Here is a 15,297-nt window from a genome sequence, read left to right on the forward strand (position 1 = left end):
CAGCCTGGCTACAGTGCTGAAAAGAAACCTGGGGTTGTTCCTATTTTCCTCTATTAATGACGAGTAGTACGCTGCTCTGGCATTACGGAGGGCCTTCCTATAAGTTTTAAGACTATCTTGCCAAATTAAACGAGAATTTTCCACTTTGGTGGAACGCCAATTCCTCTCAAGTTTCCGTGATATTTGCTTTAATTTGCGAGTTTCAGTATTATACCATGGAGCTAACCGTCTTTGTTTTAGTATTTTCTTTTTTAGAGGGGCTACAGAGTCGAGTGTCATTCGCAGCGAGCCAGCAGCACTATCAACAAGATGATCGATTTGGGAGGGACTGAAATTAGCATAGGAGTCCTCCGTTACTTTGTGACTAGGAGCTTTATCAACGGGATTTGAAGAGTTATATCTGTTTTACTGCTCTTTTATATTTGTATTGTTCACTGTAATCTTCTTATTGTTGTTTTTTTTTTAGGTAGACAATTTTAAGATCTGTCCAGGGACAACGGATGAAAAATAGCCTTTTGGAAAATTCTGGTACATTTGCAGCAATGTTAATTAATGTACACTGTCCCTGTCAAATAAACTAATAAATAAAATAAATAAATCTTCATGTCAAAGTAATACATTTTGCATTTACATAAATCAAAATCTATTTATTAAACAGATGTTGATGGGTGAGTCGAGGGTCAGAGTTTATCAAACAAACTAACATGCTCTTGCATATGCAGATTTATTAAAGGTTCAGTGTGTGAGTGTTAATCTCAAACTCAACCAAGCTGTCTTCCTTTGGTTTTCTGGCCTAACGATAAGTTTTAAATTAAATTCACAGTATGCACGCATTTGTTTCCATGAGGTAAACACTTTTCTCAAGCATCAGCTTTTAGTCTTACAACATTCGTTTGTCAGTTACATGGTGCGAATTTCAAAGGGTGTTAAAAGCAGCTTTGACAGTTGATATATCCCCTCAATGTAATGATAAATATGAGTGGGTGTGTACTTTTAATTTTGCTGCTGAGTTAATATATCCCCTCAATGTAATGATAAATATGAGTGGGTGTGTACTTTTAATTTTGCTGCTTGCTCAAATTTTTAAGTTAATGGGGGGATTAGTCTATTGTAGATGATCCAGACATAGATAATATAGCCTACTGTCTTTTCATCTGAAATTTGAAATATACTTCCACTTTTCAGTGTTTGCTGCTAATAGTCATTTAGCAGCAAAGGAGGAACACCTTTTAATAAGAGTGTTGTTCTCTTCCTTTTCCTGCTTTACTGAAACAAGGACAAAACTGAGATGGACAAAGTGTTTTTGTAGAATTTAGTAAACTCAAGCACATGAGGTTCAAGAGGAAAGGGACCTTAGAGCTGATCAGATTCTGATCATGTGATAATTTATCTTTTGACACCATCAAACATGTTTTCTATATTTCGTTTGATGAGTTTCCGTTGACTTTGTGGTTTCCAGTTTAGAATGTAGGTGTCACAACAGAAGTACAGATGTCAATGTTACTCAACTGTAGCAATGGACACTTTGTGTGATGTTTTCATAATTTGAATAATTCAGTGTTGGGGTAAAGTTGAGAGGTTTGACTGGAAGCTGCTGACTCGGTCAACAGAGGCTGAACACTGAGCAGACATGGAAGCTGTGACTGGACTGTTGCTGATGCTACTCAGAGTCTCTCATTGTGAGCTGATTCACTTGTTTAATTGGACACATTTTATACAACTATGGGATAAGGACATTAAAAAATGTCTGACATCATCTTCAGTGATGCGTTTTGCTGTTCAAACACTGACCTACCCTGGGACCACATTCATACAACAACATTGCAGTCATGAAATGTCATGTGCTATCTTTGGAAACGTGGGGGACTTTACTAGAATTGTAAAATTAAGTCCTGTAAGTTTGAGATAAAGTTTTTCACTCAACACAAGTTTTGATGTTAACTTAAACATCACCACAAAAAATTGTACTCTGGTAACTAAAGTCAAACTGTTTTCCAGTCAGAGGACTGTGATATATTAACAATTCACAAATACAGGATACATAAACATATTGTGATCTAAAAATCTATTTATTCTACTAAAGTACTAAAAACTAAAATCTATTTATTTTACGGGGCGGCTGTGGCTCAGGAGGTAGAGCGGGTTGGCTGTTAATCGGAAGATCGGCGGTTCGATCCCTGGCTCCCCCTGGTTGCGTGTCGAAGTGTCCTTGGGCAAGATACTGAACCCCGATTTGCCCCTGGCGGCTATTCCGCCAGTGTATGAATGTGTGTGTGACTGGTGAATGCAGATGTAGTGTAAAAGCGCTTTGAGTGGTCGAAAAGACTAGAAAGGCGCTATACAAGTACGGAGCATTACATTACATTATTTATATTTCATATAATACATTACTATTTGTACATTCCTGAAAATTAGTGGTTTGTATTTTTTTCCAGGTGTGGAAACCTAATGTCTAAAAAATGTAAAAGTAAAATGTACTCACCACACTTAATGTTTTTTATATGTATTATCACACAGTATGATCATATGTGTTATTGGATTATATTACTGATGCTTTACCATGTAAGAAGTATTTTAATGTTGGCAAGTTAGTTGCAAGTATGTCGATGCATCATATATTGAATTTATTTTAAGTTGTATTTTTGTTAAATATGAATCTGAAAAGTAACCACTAAGTATGCATACAATTTTTTCTACTGCAAAATAAATATGTAGAAGTGTTAAGTATAATGTAGAAGTATAATGTAGCGTAGAAGTATAATGTAGCGTGTTTCATGTAATGTTGTTTTATGTAAAAGCATGTTTGTATATTAATGGAAATAACTCAACTGAACTGTTAATGTACTTAAATCACATTTCATCACTGGTCATAGTAATTCTCAGGTGCACAATAATTATTTCCTGTTTGCAAACGTAAGGAAATTGAATAATTAAAATGGTTAAAATTTGGTGTTTTTTTACAACTTATATTTCAAAATTTCCAGGTGTGGAAACATGTGATGGCAGACAGGATGGAGCTATGGAGCTTTGGGAGGAACTGTGGTCCTCCAGCTGATGGACAGCGCCTCAGAAATATTTAAATACCAATTGTTAATAAACTAAACAGTAATACTCCATTGGACAAAAAAGACAATTGTGTCTAATCTGATAATAGACACACTCTAAAAACTATCACTGGGATAAACTTATTTTATTGGTGAAACATTTTTACACTTAAAAATATTGAGTAAATTTAAAAGCTTTGAAATCAAGTAAATATACCTTATGGATTTAGTAAATGTAAGTTAAAAATTAATAACTAACTAATCCTGATAGATAAAACAGAGTAGATCTAATTAAAATCTTAAGTCAATGTAATAGAAACCCTTGGAGATAATAAAATTGAGTAGATATAACTAAAATTCTAAGTAGATATAACTAGAAACAATATTAAATTTTAATTAACAAAACAAATATGCAACATTTACTCAATGATTTACCTAAATATTTAACTATCAATTATCAAAATAAATATATGTTACATGTACTTAATTCTTTTAAACTATATTTACCTTTATCTTCATACACAATATATCTCAAGAAAAACAAAGCAACTGAACACATCACATTTTAATTAGACATTTATTTGTCCAATCTGGTTACTTTACAAAAAGACGACATAAATTACAAATGACATACACTATGTAACAATGACCACACTATAAAAACAGTGAGCTCAACTCTGCATATTAGTAAGCTGTCTCTCAAAAATGGGTAAAATGCACCAAAAATAATTGGCTTTTGAATTAACTTAAAGTCCAGTGTGTAGAGAGATTTGCAAAATATGGCAGAAATAGAATGATATTCACAAATATGTTTTCAGTAGTGTATAATCACCTATTATGACCCTTTTTATGTGTACAGACGGCAGGGGTCCTCTTGCTCAGAGTCCGCCACGTTGCATAGTCATGTTTCTACAGTAGTGCAGAATTGACAAACCAAAGACTGGCTCTAGGTCGGGCCAAGTGTATAGGAGAAACTACGATGGCAGTGAAACTTCAGAAAAATGGGAAGGCCCTATCTAGAGTCATTGTTTGGTTTGTCCGTTCAGGGCTACTATAGTAACATGGTCGACTTGACGCGTGCAGTCTGTAGAATAGACAATTTATTAGGTACACCTCGAACAATCTACTGCTTTGCTAAAAAGTCCACCAAAATATGTAGTTGAATCCTAATTTTAAGCCTGATCCGATTCCATAACTTTCAGACTGCATGTTACAAGAAATTGACACACAAAGAGTACTCCCTCCCTGCTCATTCCCTATGCTTCTCCTTTGCATGTTTGTGATCTCATCAATGAATACATTAGTTAAAACTTCAAAACGAACACTTAAAAATCCTGAAAACTATTTTACTAACCTCAAAGTCCTTCATCAAGGCACTTGCATCTTCTCCCGGATGGTCAATGAGACATCGGATGATGGCCTTTCGTTTTTGTAGAATGAAGATTCCACTCTGCAGAACAGAAAGTATTTAAACAACTAATAAAACCTGAACATTCAAGCAGAATTTTGCTTTACTGCACCCACTTTATTGTCAAAATGGTTTCAATTGAATTAACATTAGATAAATGAAACATCAGCAGTATAGAACCGGTATTTGTGGAGTGATCCAAAGTAGATGCAAGATGGAAAACTCAGTCATGGCACAGATGAACAGGAAGATGCATGACCATGACCAGAATGAAGGACAGAAAAAGCAAATAATGTTAAATCTAGGGCAGGTAAGATTTTTTTAAAATAACCATTCATTTTTTCCTGACAGTAGTACATGAGACAGATAAGAGTGGCTACCTCCACTCCAGAGGGAATACAATTGTAGTGCCTGAAGTAGAATACTCACTTCTGCCTGAATGAGAAAGATGAGAAAAAAGACAGAAAGAGCTGGTAACACAATCTATTATCATTTCAAGTCTGCAAAAACACATGCAGGCTTTCTGTCTGTTACTTCTGTGTTTACCTCTACAAAAAGTCTATTTACTCACGTGCGAGACATCAAACAAGGCAGGCCATCACCAGGACCTGTAATGGCAGCAAACAATGAATGTAGTGTTAAATGCAAAATATCCGATAGCAATATAATTAGTTTATACTTTTATGTCCTTGGTAGTTGTAACTAGTTTCTGTTTACAGTAAATGCCAGAGATGGGGACTCGAGTTAGAGACTCGGACTGGAGTGCGACTTAAGTTGCACATACAGTGACTTGAGACTTGACTTGAGACTCGTCCTCAAAAGACTTCAGACTCGACTTGGACTGGAGGTGTGGGACTCGTGAACAATATTTATTTTTTAGGAAACTTCTGATGAGCTTACCATTATTCCCTCCCTCCATTACCTATAACCTGCCTACGTAACACATAGTATCTGCTGCGCGGCCGCACGTGACAGAGGACAACAAACAGCGGCAGCTGCTGAGCCATTCATCATAAACTTTGGCTTTAAAACTACATATAACAAGACCCAAACAAAGAAGCGCTGAATGCAAATAGGTTAGTAACCTGTGGTGAGTAAACATCACCAACTCAGCATTGGCCATCTAACGTTAGCTCACTTCTTGCTTTAGCTGCAACCTACGAGAGGTTTACTCCGACTGTCGTTCGTTATGAAAAGATGAATAAGCCTTTGTTTACTTCCCAAACTTGTGATAGTCGATAACGTAATCATTTACGTCCCGCTGGCTGCCATCACGTTAATTATTACCGTTGGCTAGAAAGAAATTACAGGTTTATTGTTGTTACACTGGTTTGAGAGTGGGGGATGTGTTTAGGCTGTCATTGACTGCATTGCACATTACATGGTTGTGCTCTGTAAGTTAAAAACAGGTTACAGGTTTATTGTTGATTATGCAACGTCACAGTTTTATTTAATTAATGTTACACTAGGTTTAAGAGTCTGGGGAGTGTGTTGACTTACAATATTTAATAAGTGTTGTTGAAGTCTGACTGGCTATCACTCCCTGACCCAGTGTTTTAGTATACATCGTCATGTCATAAAACAATAAAACAAAAGTGTAGGTCAGTCCATGATTGGCCCACGTCCTCTGACCCCAACGTTTGTCATCTGATCATGCAGAGACCCCCTGTTTCTGCACCTCTCCAAAAAACACACACATCAGGTCTAGTTTAATAAATGATAAACCAACATATAAACTTCTACCTATAAAATACATCAGAGATCAATATAAGTAAACACAATACTAGTGGTTCCCCTGAGTAATACAAAAATCATACTATCATAATCTCTCACAAGCCATCAATAATTGCATTGCACATTACATGGTTGTGCTCTGTAAATGGAAAAACAGGTTACAGTTACAGTATTCCTTATAACTATGCAGTTTTATAAGCAACCTGGATTGAACACAGCAGGTGACACAGAGACTTGAGACTTGACTTGGACTCTAGCTCAAAGACTTGTGAGCATCTCTGGTAAATGCTTCCTGGCAAATGCAATTCTACATGGTCAAAATTAAGGTGCTACTCACTTAGCAAATTTACTGCTTTCCTAAATTTGTGTAAACCAAATTAAATGTTTTGGGATCCCTGTTTTAATGCTACACATTTAATCCTCCAGGAACACTATAATCAAAGGATGAAATCTACCTGCGGTTTTGTTATCTTCATTCAGCTTCTTTCCCTCAGTGGTGTTGGTGCTGTGAAACAAATAAAATAAGATAATAAAATAATAATACTTGACAATCAATTCAACTTCTCTTGCTCTAGCCATCATTAAGTGTTTTCCAAAATTATGACAAAACTTAGGTTGGAGAAAGAGGGCACTCTTCTAAAGAAAAAATATAAAATACCTTAGAGCAAGGATTAAAAATGTAACTGTTGGAGAGAGACTGGTGAAAACTTAACATGCAGTAGCCTAGCTGCAGGTGTGGAGCAGCAGGCACAGGTTATCATTAGGATTATATTATATAAATATGAGAGTAAATGTTGTCTCTAGTGCAGCAACAGTAAAGTTTACAACAGCAAAGTCACTACATACACTCAATAACACTCACTGGAAAAATATGTAAAAAAAATAAAATGTCAATAAAATAAATCATAGTGACATCAAAATACTGTGACTTGAGACTTAAAATCCCCGATTATACGAAATGTACCTGTAATCTGATTATGTCTATTTTTTCTGTACTGTAACGGAATACAGTAACATTTTTTTGGGATCCCGATAACATAACGCCTTTACATGTAATCCGTAACCCCCCAACCCTGTCTGTACCCAACCTTCACTGGCAATACAGCAACGCAGCATGGCAAAGAAAATTAGATCAATGTCATCACACTCATGGACAGCAGAGGACATAGAGGCCTGGTCGTGCACCCTGACCATCCTTGGTTGGGAGCCAGCCCAGATGGAATCCTTGATTCAACACAACTCCTTGAGATCAAGTGCCCTTTCAAGAGTTCCATGTCCCTGACAGAATTTCAAACCCCGGTTGCCTCAGCCTTTCTGTGTGGAGTTTGCATGTTCTACCTGAGTCTGCGTGGGTTCCCTCCAGGTGCTCCAGCTTCCTCCCACTGTCCAAAGATGCGGACAAGGTTGTCCTTAGGTGCAGGATAAAATTTAACGCGAGGTAAAAATATCAGGTCACCTATCTACCACCATTGCAGACAGTTTTTCTTATATTAATAAGAAATTCAAGAATAGTTCAGGTGTTTCCCAAACTAACTAGTTAACTACTGTTAACGTTACCTGTTGTTGTGACTTTTCGAGTCCTGGGTCGCCTTCTCTTCTCTGGTGGCTTCTCGTAACCCAGAAAAAGCGTTGGGTACGGGTTATCCTGTGTTGGCTTCTTGTCAGCGAACTGAAACGAGCACACAAACAGGTGTTTGGGGGGCTTATTTAAGTTTACGTTCTTAAACCATATTCTTTTTGATTCGTCGTCTTCTGGGAGGCGATGGAAACTGTACCATTGCTGGCAGGAACACTCAGATTTGGTTTTAGGCTTGTGTTCATAACACTCACATTTACGCCACTGCATTAGTTTTGTCCGGTTATATGTATAACCACAAACAGCACATGTTGTTCCAGAGCCCCGTAACGACATATCTCATAAAAGTTTGCGACTTTAAATACTTCAAAATGATCTGAAAAATACTTAGACTCTTCGCTAGTTAGCATAGAAAATTACGCTGGAATACTACTTCCGCCGCCTCACCGGAAGTTCTACCCACCTGGTGCCCCCCCGGAAAAATTGGATAGAAAGAAAGGCGAGGAGATGCACATGCCTCCTCAGAATCATGTTGAGTTAGTTTGTTATGCTTTATTGTTGTCACGATCCTGTCTGTGTGTCTTGTTGGGGAGTCTGGTTGTGTGGTTCTGGTCTGATCTGTTTAGTTTCATAATTCTTTTGATTATTCTGCTTTAGTCTGTTCTCGTTATTCGGTTTGCCTGTCTGTCCTGTTATAGTTTTTGCCTTTTGATGTTTAATTTATGTTTCTGCATTTTGATTTGCTTCTGTATGTTTCCTCGGTGATCACTCTGCTTGCCTGTGTGTCTGTGTGGTTGATTAGTCCCTCATGTCTCTCACCTGTGTTGCTCCTGACCAGCTCGTTAACTCTGTGTGTGTGTGTCTGTCTATGCTTACTCGTTTCCCTCAGTCTTTGTCTGCTCATTGTTGTAGCTTCATGTTGCCCTGTCATGTGTTGCTTGGTCTCGTCTCGTGCTCTGTCTGTCTGGGATACCCGTTGGATTACCTGTTTCATTTGGATTCTTTTATTTGGATTTCTTGGGACTCGGCCGCTCTTAGTAAGTGTGCTCGCTTTTTGTTGTTTAATAAACCCTTTTGAACTGTACCTGCTCCACTCAGTGTCCTGCATTTGGATCCACCAACCTTTTCCACCACACCCAACGCTGACAATTGTTGACAAAGTAGAAGATTTAAAATTGCTTAAGTCACAAAAAAATGTTCAAAAAGTAATTTATTCCTCTTATGTTACATAATTGACATGCATTGTTATTAGTATGTCAATAGTTATCAATTGTCATGAACGTTTTTTAGAAAAAATATTAATACATATCTTATCTTCAATATTGTTTTAGTTTTTTGTGCTTTCTGAACAATCTGAAAAAATGATTTAGGCCATTATTTTAGGAGGGTGACTACTCTACATATATCTATGCCTGTTCTGTATTAGAAACTTTATAGAATAACCAAGACTTAATTTGAAAAGTCATCTGTGTGTGTTACAGGTCTCAGATAGAGAACCCATAAACAGAGGTTTTCCTGTAAAACAGGAGAAAGACTGAGACAGGCGACAGTTGCTTGTTCCCGTTGCAGCTCCGCTCAGTATCAGTGATACACAAAATCTCTTATTTTCAGTATTTCGTTTTCTGTATCAAAATGGTTATTAATACAAACATTCACTGTATGAAATATAAACAAAATATCTCTGCTGTTACGATAGAGGATATGCGTTGATGTCACATCCCCTTCCGGAACACGCTGGACTGAGTGGCAAAACATCTGCATGGCTGCGTTTAGCAAGCCCCGCCCCCCTTAGTTACTGTTGCTAAGTCCGACAAACTGGCGCTGCCACTGTCTATTACTGCACTCCCAGAGAAATACTGTCACATTTGTTGGAAAAAGCGATCTCAGAAAGAAGCAGACAGTTTTGCAGTTGCATTATACATTTGAAGGTTGTATTCAGGCTGTCAAACTGACTCAAACAGACGAGAAAAAAATGAAAGATACGAGCTAAAGCCTACCGATCACACAGTACAAGACAAAAGACAACGATATGAACGACAACAACACTGTTCCTGTAAAGCTGGGTAGGCCTGTGTTCATTATTACAATCATTAAAAAGCAGAACAGTAGGGCTTTATTACGTTACACTCAGTAGGAAGTTAGCATTAACATTACATTAGGAACAATCCACAGCCAACATTTTTCTGGATTTATTTCAGGTTTTGGAAAGAGAATAAATCGTACTTCTCCCTTCAACCTCTCTGGGTAGCGACTGTAATTATTACAAGTGCCCCAGGAACAGCGTTTGACCATATCTTAGAAAAATACAGCCAAAAAAGCTAGAAAACAAATCCTTTTGCATTAGAGTCAATGGAGCGCAGCCATGAAAGTGTCGGACCTCAGTTAGAGTGAGTCCTATACTGCGCTGTGATTGGCCAGCTGTGTATTTGGGGCGTGGCTTAGCGAAGGGTCAATTCTTCTTCTTTAAACACACATCCTCCTTTTCCCACTCACCAGTAAAAGAAGTACAATCAGTATGCTATTGCATCACTAAATCCTCATTCTGTCTGTTAACTGAGTCAACATTTCCATTTTGTTTACAATTACAGAATTTTCCCAGTTCTTAACTATTCACTTACTCCACATTACTCACAGGATAAATATCAGAAGAGTCAAGTGACCAGCTGGACAAGATGGCGGCTTAGGCTTTTTGCGCTTCCCCTAACTCCCATTTTAACGAGATTATCACTTCAAGTCTATGTTTTGGTCGATATTTGTAGGGCTTTTAATTGATTGGGACAAAATGACTGAATCTGGGGGAAAGAGCAATGCAAGCAGAGCCTCTGCGAAGTCGAACAAATGCTACTGAACTGGATGCTATTGCAGACATGCTAATGGAGAGACAACGTGAATATCTTGAGCCTCGGTTCACTCAACTTCACGAATAGGGTAAAGGCACAGAGGATAAACTGCACGTGATTCAGTCTGATCTGGCCTCGCTCTTGGCGAGCATTGGAGCGGTGAAAGCAGATATTTCGGCTCTGAAGAGCACTGTCAAAGAAAACTTGTGGGCAGACGCTAAACACGAGAAGGCGCTGCATGCACTTGAACTTAAACTGGCGGATATGGAGGACAGGAATAGACGCTGCAATGTTCGCATCATCGGCTTGAAAGAGGGGGTCGAGGGGTCAAACGGTGTGCAATATCTAAATCGGACACTACCGGAGTGGTTCTCGTCTCTCCAGAATGGGCAGCCAGAGATAATGAGGGGCCCACCGGATCTACAACGGACGCGCTGCCCGAGACAGGCCCCGCACTCTCATATTCAACGTCCTTCGCTATACCACACGGCAGGCTATTCTCTGAGCTGCAAAGAAAGACATGGTCACTGTGGACGGCAAGAGAGTGAGATATGCCGCTGATTACAGTAATCACACAGTCCCAGGCCATGGACACTGCACGAGAAAGAGGAGTTGAATTTTTTCTCCTCTACCTGGCGACCCTGACAGTCAAAGACGAGGCGGATTATCGTGTTTTCAACAAATCCAGCGAAGCAGAGGATTTCCTCAACTCCCTGCTGATGACGACGCAGGAGAGATCTCCTCGGGCGCTGGCCAGCGAGGCGGTCAGCTGCCACACCCGGGCCAACACCACTCAGGCGGCTGTTGAGGACCCATAACAGTCCCTAGACACAGTTACACCATACTTTGTGCTGTATATCCCAGACATGTTAAATAGTCTGGTACACCATTATACCATTCTCAGTCCCTCACCTCACGGTTTATGCACCTAGTATTGCAGCAATGACTTTCCTGGAATTTTTTTTTGTTGTAATTTAATCCGGGGAGGGGTGAGGCTTGTGGCTACTGTCCTATTCCCCCCCCTATTTCCAACTATGGCCACGGAGACAAGTAATAGGGGAGGGTTAATAGTTACGGCATGTTTTTGCTCTCTTGGGGGGCTGGGCCGGGTGGGGGGTGGGTTAAAATGTCATGTGTTGTGTCTCTTCTTTTTATTTGTTGTAATATGGAGCGGCTCACATTGTGGATCTTGTGTTTACTTTCCTTTTGTATGGAGGGGGAGGGGCTTGACTGGATCAATATATATACCTGTACTATACTATATGGGCTCATTTTTTCTAATGGTCACAGGTGCTGTTTTCATGTCTCTCGCAGCATTAACACCCTAAATTATGCCTGAATTTAATGTTTTGAGCTGGAACGCAGGCGGTTTGAATAGCCCACACAAAAGGATTAGCACTCTGGGTTTATTGCGCAGAAGGAGAATTGACAGTGCATTAGTACAGGAAAAGCATCTCCTGGATGCGGATATTAGACGCCTGGCAGATAAACATTATCATGTGATAGTTTCCTCCACAGCTGGTACAAAGACCAAGGGTGTGGCTGTCGTAGCCAGACGTAGTTTTAAAATTAAAATCCAAGACACGTTATATTAGGAGTAATGCCACACTGTTTGCCTTTAACCACCCTTTTCTCAGAACAGATAGTCTCGCAGCATGAGGTGGTCAAAAAAGATATTAACATAATCCTCAGATGCCAGTCAGAGTTTTTAATCCACAGGTCTAGGCAACGGTATTATTTTCAGGGGTCAAGGCCCAGCCACGTGTTGTAGCTCGCTGTATTGTGTCGGGTGTTTGTTTTTGAGGTGCCGTATCAGGTTTGTTGTGTTAAATGTAGTCTTTTCCTTTCCACCTCTTGCAATTCCTAGTTTACATATCTCACAGTTTGCTATGGCAATGTTGTTGTCATCAACTTTGTAATACCTCCAGACCGCAGACATACTCGCACTTTCTGCTTCAAGCTGCTTCCGTAATGCCGCACGCGTTGCTGTTTCTGTGTGCGGTCTAACTCTGTGCCACCGTATAACTATGTGTATATGATGATCTATATGATGCAACGGGGCAAATTCAATGGATGTACATTTGTTTTAGGTTTGAATGAAAATAATAAAAAAATTTGATCTATAGAAAAAAGGATAAATAGCAGAAAAGTAATGGTGCATTCAGACCAAAAGCGAAGCGAGGGCGGTGAGTTTACATACAAAGTCAATGCAAAGACGCGTAGAGCCACGATTTCCTGTCAGGCGGCGCAAAGCGACGCGAAGGGGGCGGGGCTGGCAACGCGAAGGCGAAGCGACGGCAACGCAAAGGAATTGGCGTGAGTTGAATATTTTTGAAAGAAATTTGCATGACACTGTGCTGCTATAGCCTATCAATGTTGAGATTGTCGTACGTCACCGACAGCTTCAGAGCGTTGTGTGGAGAGGGCCAGGCGGAGTGCTCCAGCTTCAGACAAATAAACACCTGTGGTCTGACTGGACTGCTCGCTACTACGCCGTTTGCTCGAGGGAAGAGCTCGGAGTAAACTGCTTTTATTAAATTAACTTTTTACTTTAGTTTTTAGGATTACAACGTTGATTTATCTTCACTCGAGCTTCCGTGCACATCCGATTCCAGTGTTGTTAGCGTCGTTTGGCACTACTTCATATTTATATAAATAACGGACAAAACTGGACACTACTGGGATGTCCACAGTGTATTACAGAGCCTCTTAATGTCATCAAAGAATATAATAAACGGCCTCTATGGTTCAAAACAGAATATCCTTGCAGAATTAAAAGTGATAAAATAAAACTAAACATTACATAAAATGTGCCTTCAGCTCTTGTGTCCTCTGTCCTGCTGGTCTCTGAGTGTCTGTCCCAGGGAGAGATGAGGGTGTACCACCTCACTGTAACAGGGAAACTTGCTACTGAACATAGACTGTGTCTGTTGCTCCCTGATAAAAGAAAAATGTTTCTGCAGATACCTGAAAATGTAAACTTGTTTTAACGAGCTAGATAAAAGGTAATGCCCTGGCAGTGGCAAATAGCGTTGGTTTAATATTTGATTTGATTACATTAATGTTTAAGTTGAGATTTACAAGAAATATTTTATTGCTACTATGTAAAGGGAATACTGGTAAAAAGCACCTTATTGGTTTAAAGTGTTTGCAAACCACATGTTATTGCACTTTCGTGTATATAGATGTAGCTACATTTAAATCAAAAGTGTGCAATATTTAGAATTCATTATTCAATTTTGCGCGTAACAATGCGATTAATCACGATTAAAAATTGTAATCGTTGCCCAGCACTAGTTCTATTACATAAAGTATATATCTAACTTTATGAAAAACATATTGGTCGAGCTCAGGCAGCTTTATTGTATTAAATATAGATATATTAACAACATGTGACATACGGGACATAACTGTTTAAAAGTGTTTTCAGGGTATGATTGCTACTAAAGTTTTAGAAATTTTTGTAGAAATCATATGTCCCTCACTCTTATTAGATTTTTGTTTTACAATAAAATATTTTTTAAACAGCAAGCCTATAATGAGTAAAGCAAGCACACATAATGAAAAGGGGGACGTATTTTCGTACTTTTTTTCTCAAGAAAAGTGAATTATGATAAGAATTACTCAATGTCTCTTGCCTGTGTTGTCAATCCCTTCCATATCTTTATGTAAATACAAATACACTTAATATTTGGTAATTTCAATAAACTATGAAGGAAAAATACCAACATAACAGGGTGGACAGAGGTCTATTAGCATAACAGGGTGGACAAAACACCAGTATATACTATAGAAATGTCCACTCTTTTAGTGCACCCTGTTGAAAAACTAACTGGGTGGACACTAACAGGGTGGACATTTTGAGCTAAAGTTAGCCTTTTACCTGACTGTGTGAGCATAATGGCTAGCATGACCTTCAGTACTAGATGAGGAATCTATAATTTAGGAATTATTTAATTTGATTGATTTCCTCAAAACATAGGCCTAACAGGGTGGACACGTTATGATCAAACACATTAAACTGTCATGTCAAGATCAGATAGTAAGAGAGCTAGAAAATCACACAGCTAAATTCCCCTGCACTGGTGTGATGTCACCTAATGAGAGTGATGTCAATAAAACAAAAAAATGTTTTCCACTTAAAGGGACAGTTAATGCAACTCAACAGGGTGTACATGGTCACTGGGGACAAACATAAAACCTTATTTTTTTTGTACAACAGTTAACAATTTTGATAAAAACAACATTTAAATAGATTTTGATCAGGAAAATAAGATATAAAATATAAATATATAAATACAAATATTTAGATATACATATGTTTTTATAAGGTTTTTTGAAAGTTGAATGATCAACACTGGTGACATGAAAAAAAAATCCCATAGTACCTCTTAAACCAAAGCTTTTAAAATGTAAATAAAACAACTTAGAAGCCAATCTCATTGTAATCATAATTAATAACAATTACCCTTACATAAAAAACCAAATGGAACTAGTATTTGTCCAAATTTAGACAAAATACAACATGATTTGTACTGGGGACGCAAAAGGCACCGTATAAACAGTTGACTCAGGGAGGGAACAGTCATCTGTACAGCTGGACTCTGGATGGGCACACACTGACAGATGCTCCTCTCTGGAAACAATGAGAGTAACAACATCACTTTGAAACAAGACATCTCAGGACAGCTGGTC

The 15,297-nt window shown here is 38.6% G+C and overlaps 1 long non-coding RNA gene across 1 annotated transcript; it reads right to left on the minus strand.

Moving 5' to 3' along the window:
* Positions 1-3,748: 3,748 nt before the first annotated feature.
* LOC123966380 lies at positions 3,749-7,603 on the minus strand. The gene is made up of 5 exons (XR_006823968.1): positions 7,525-7,603; positions 6,642-6,691; positions 5,024-5,060; positions 4,399-4,887; positions 3,749-4,128 (listed from the first exon to the last, which is right to left on the minus strand). It is a non-coding gene; the product is annotated as an uncharacterized LOC123966380 (long non-coding RNA).
* Positions 7,604-15,297: the final 7,694 nt, after the last annotated feature.

This window comes from Micropterus dolomieu, unplaced genomic scaffold (genome assembly GCF_021292245.1).
Source record: "Micropterus dolomieu isolate WLL.071019.BEF.003 ecotype Adirondacks unplaced genomic scaffold, ASM2129224v1 contig_13318, whole genome shotgun sequence".
Lineage (NCBI taxonomy): Eukaryota > Metazoa > Chordata > Actinopteri > Centrarchiformes > Centrarchidae > Micropterus > Micropterus dolomieu.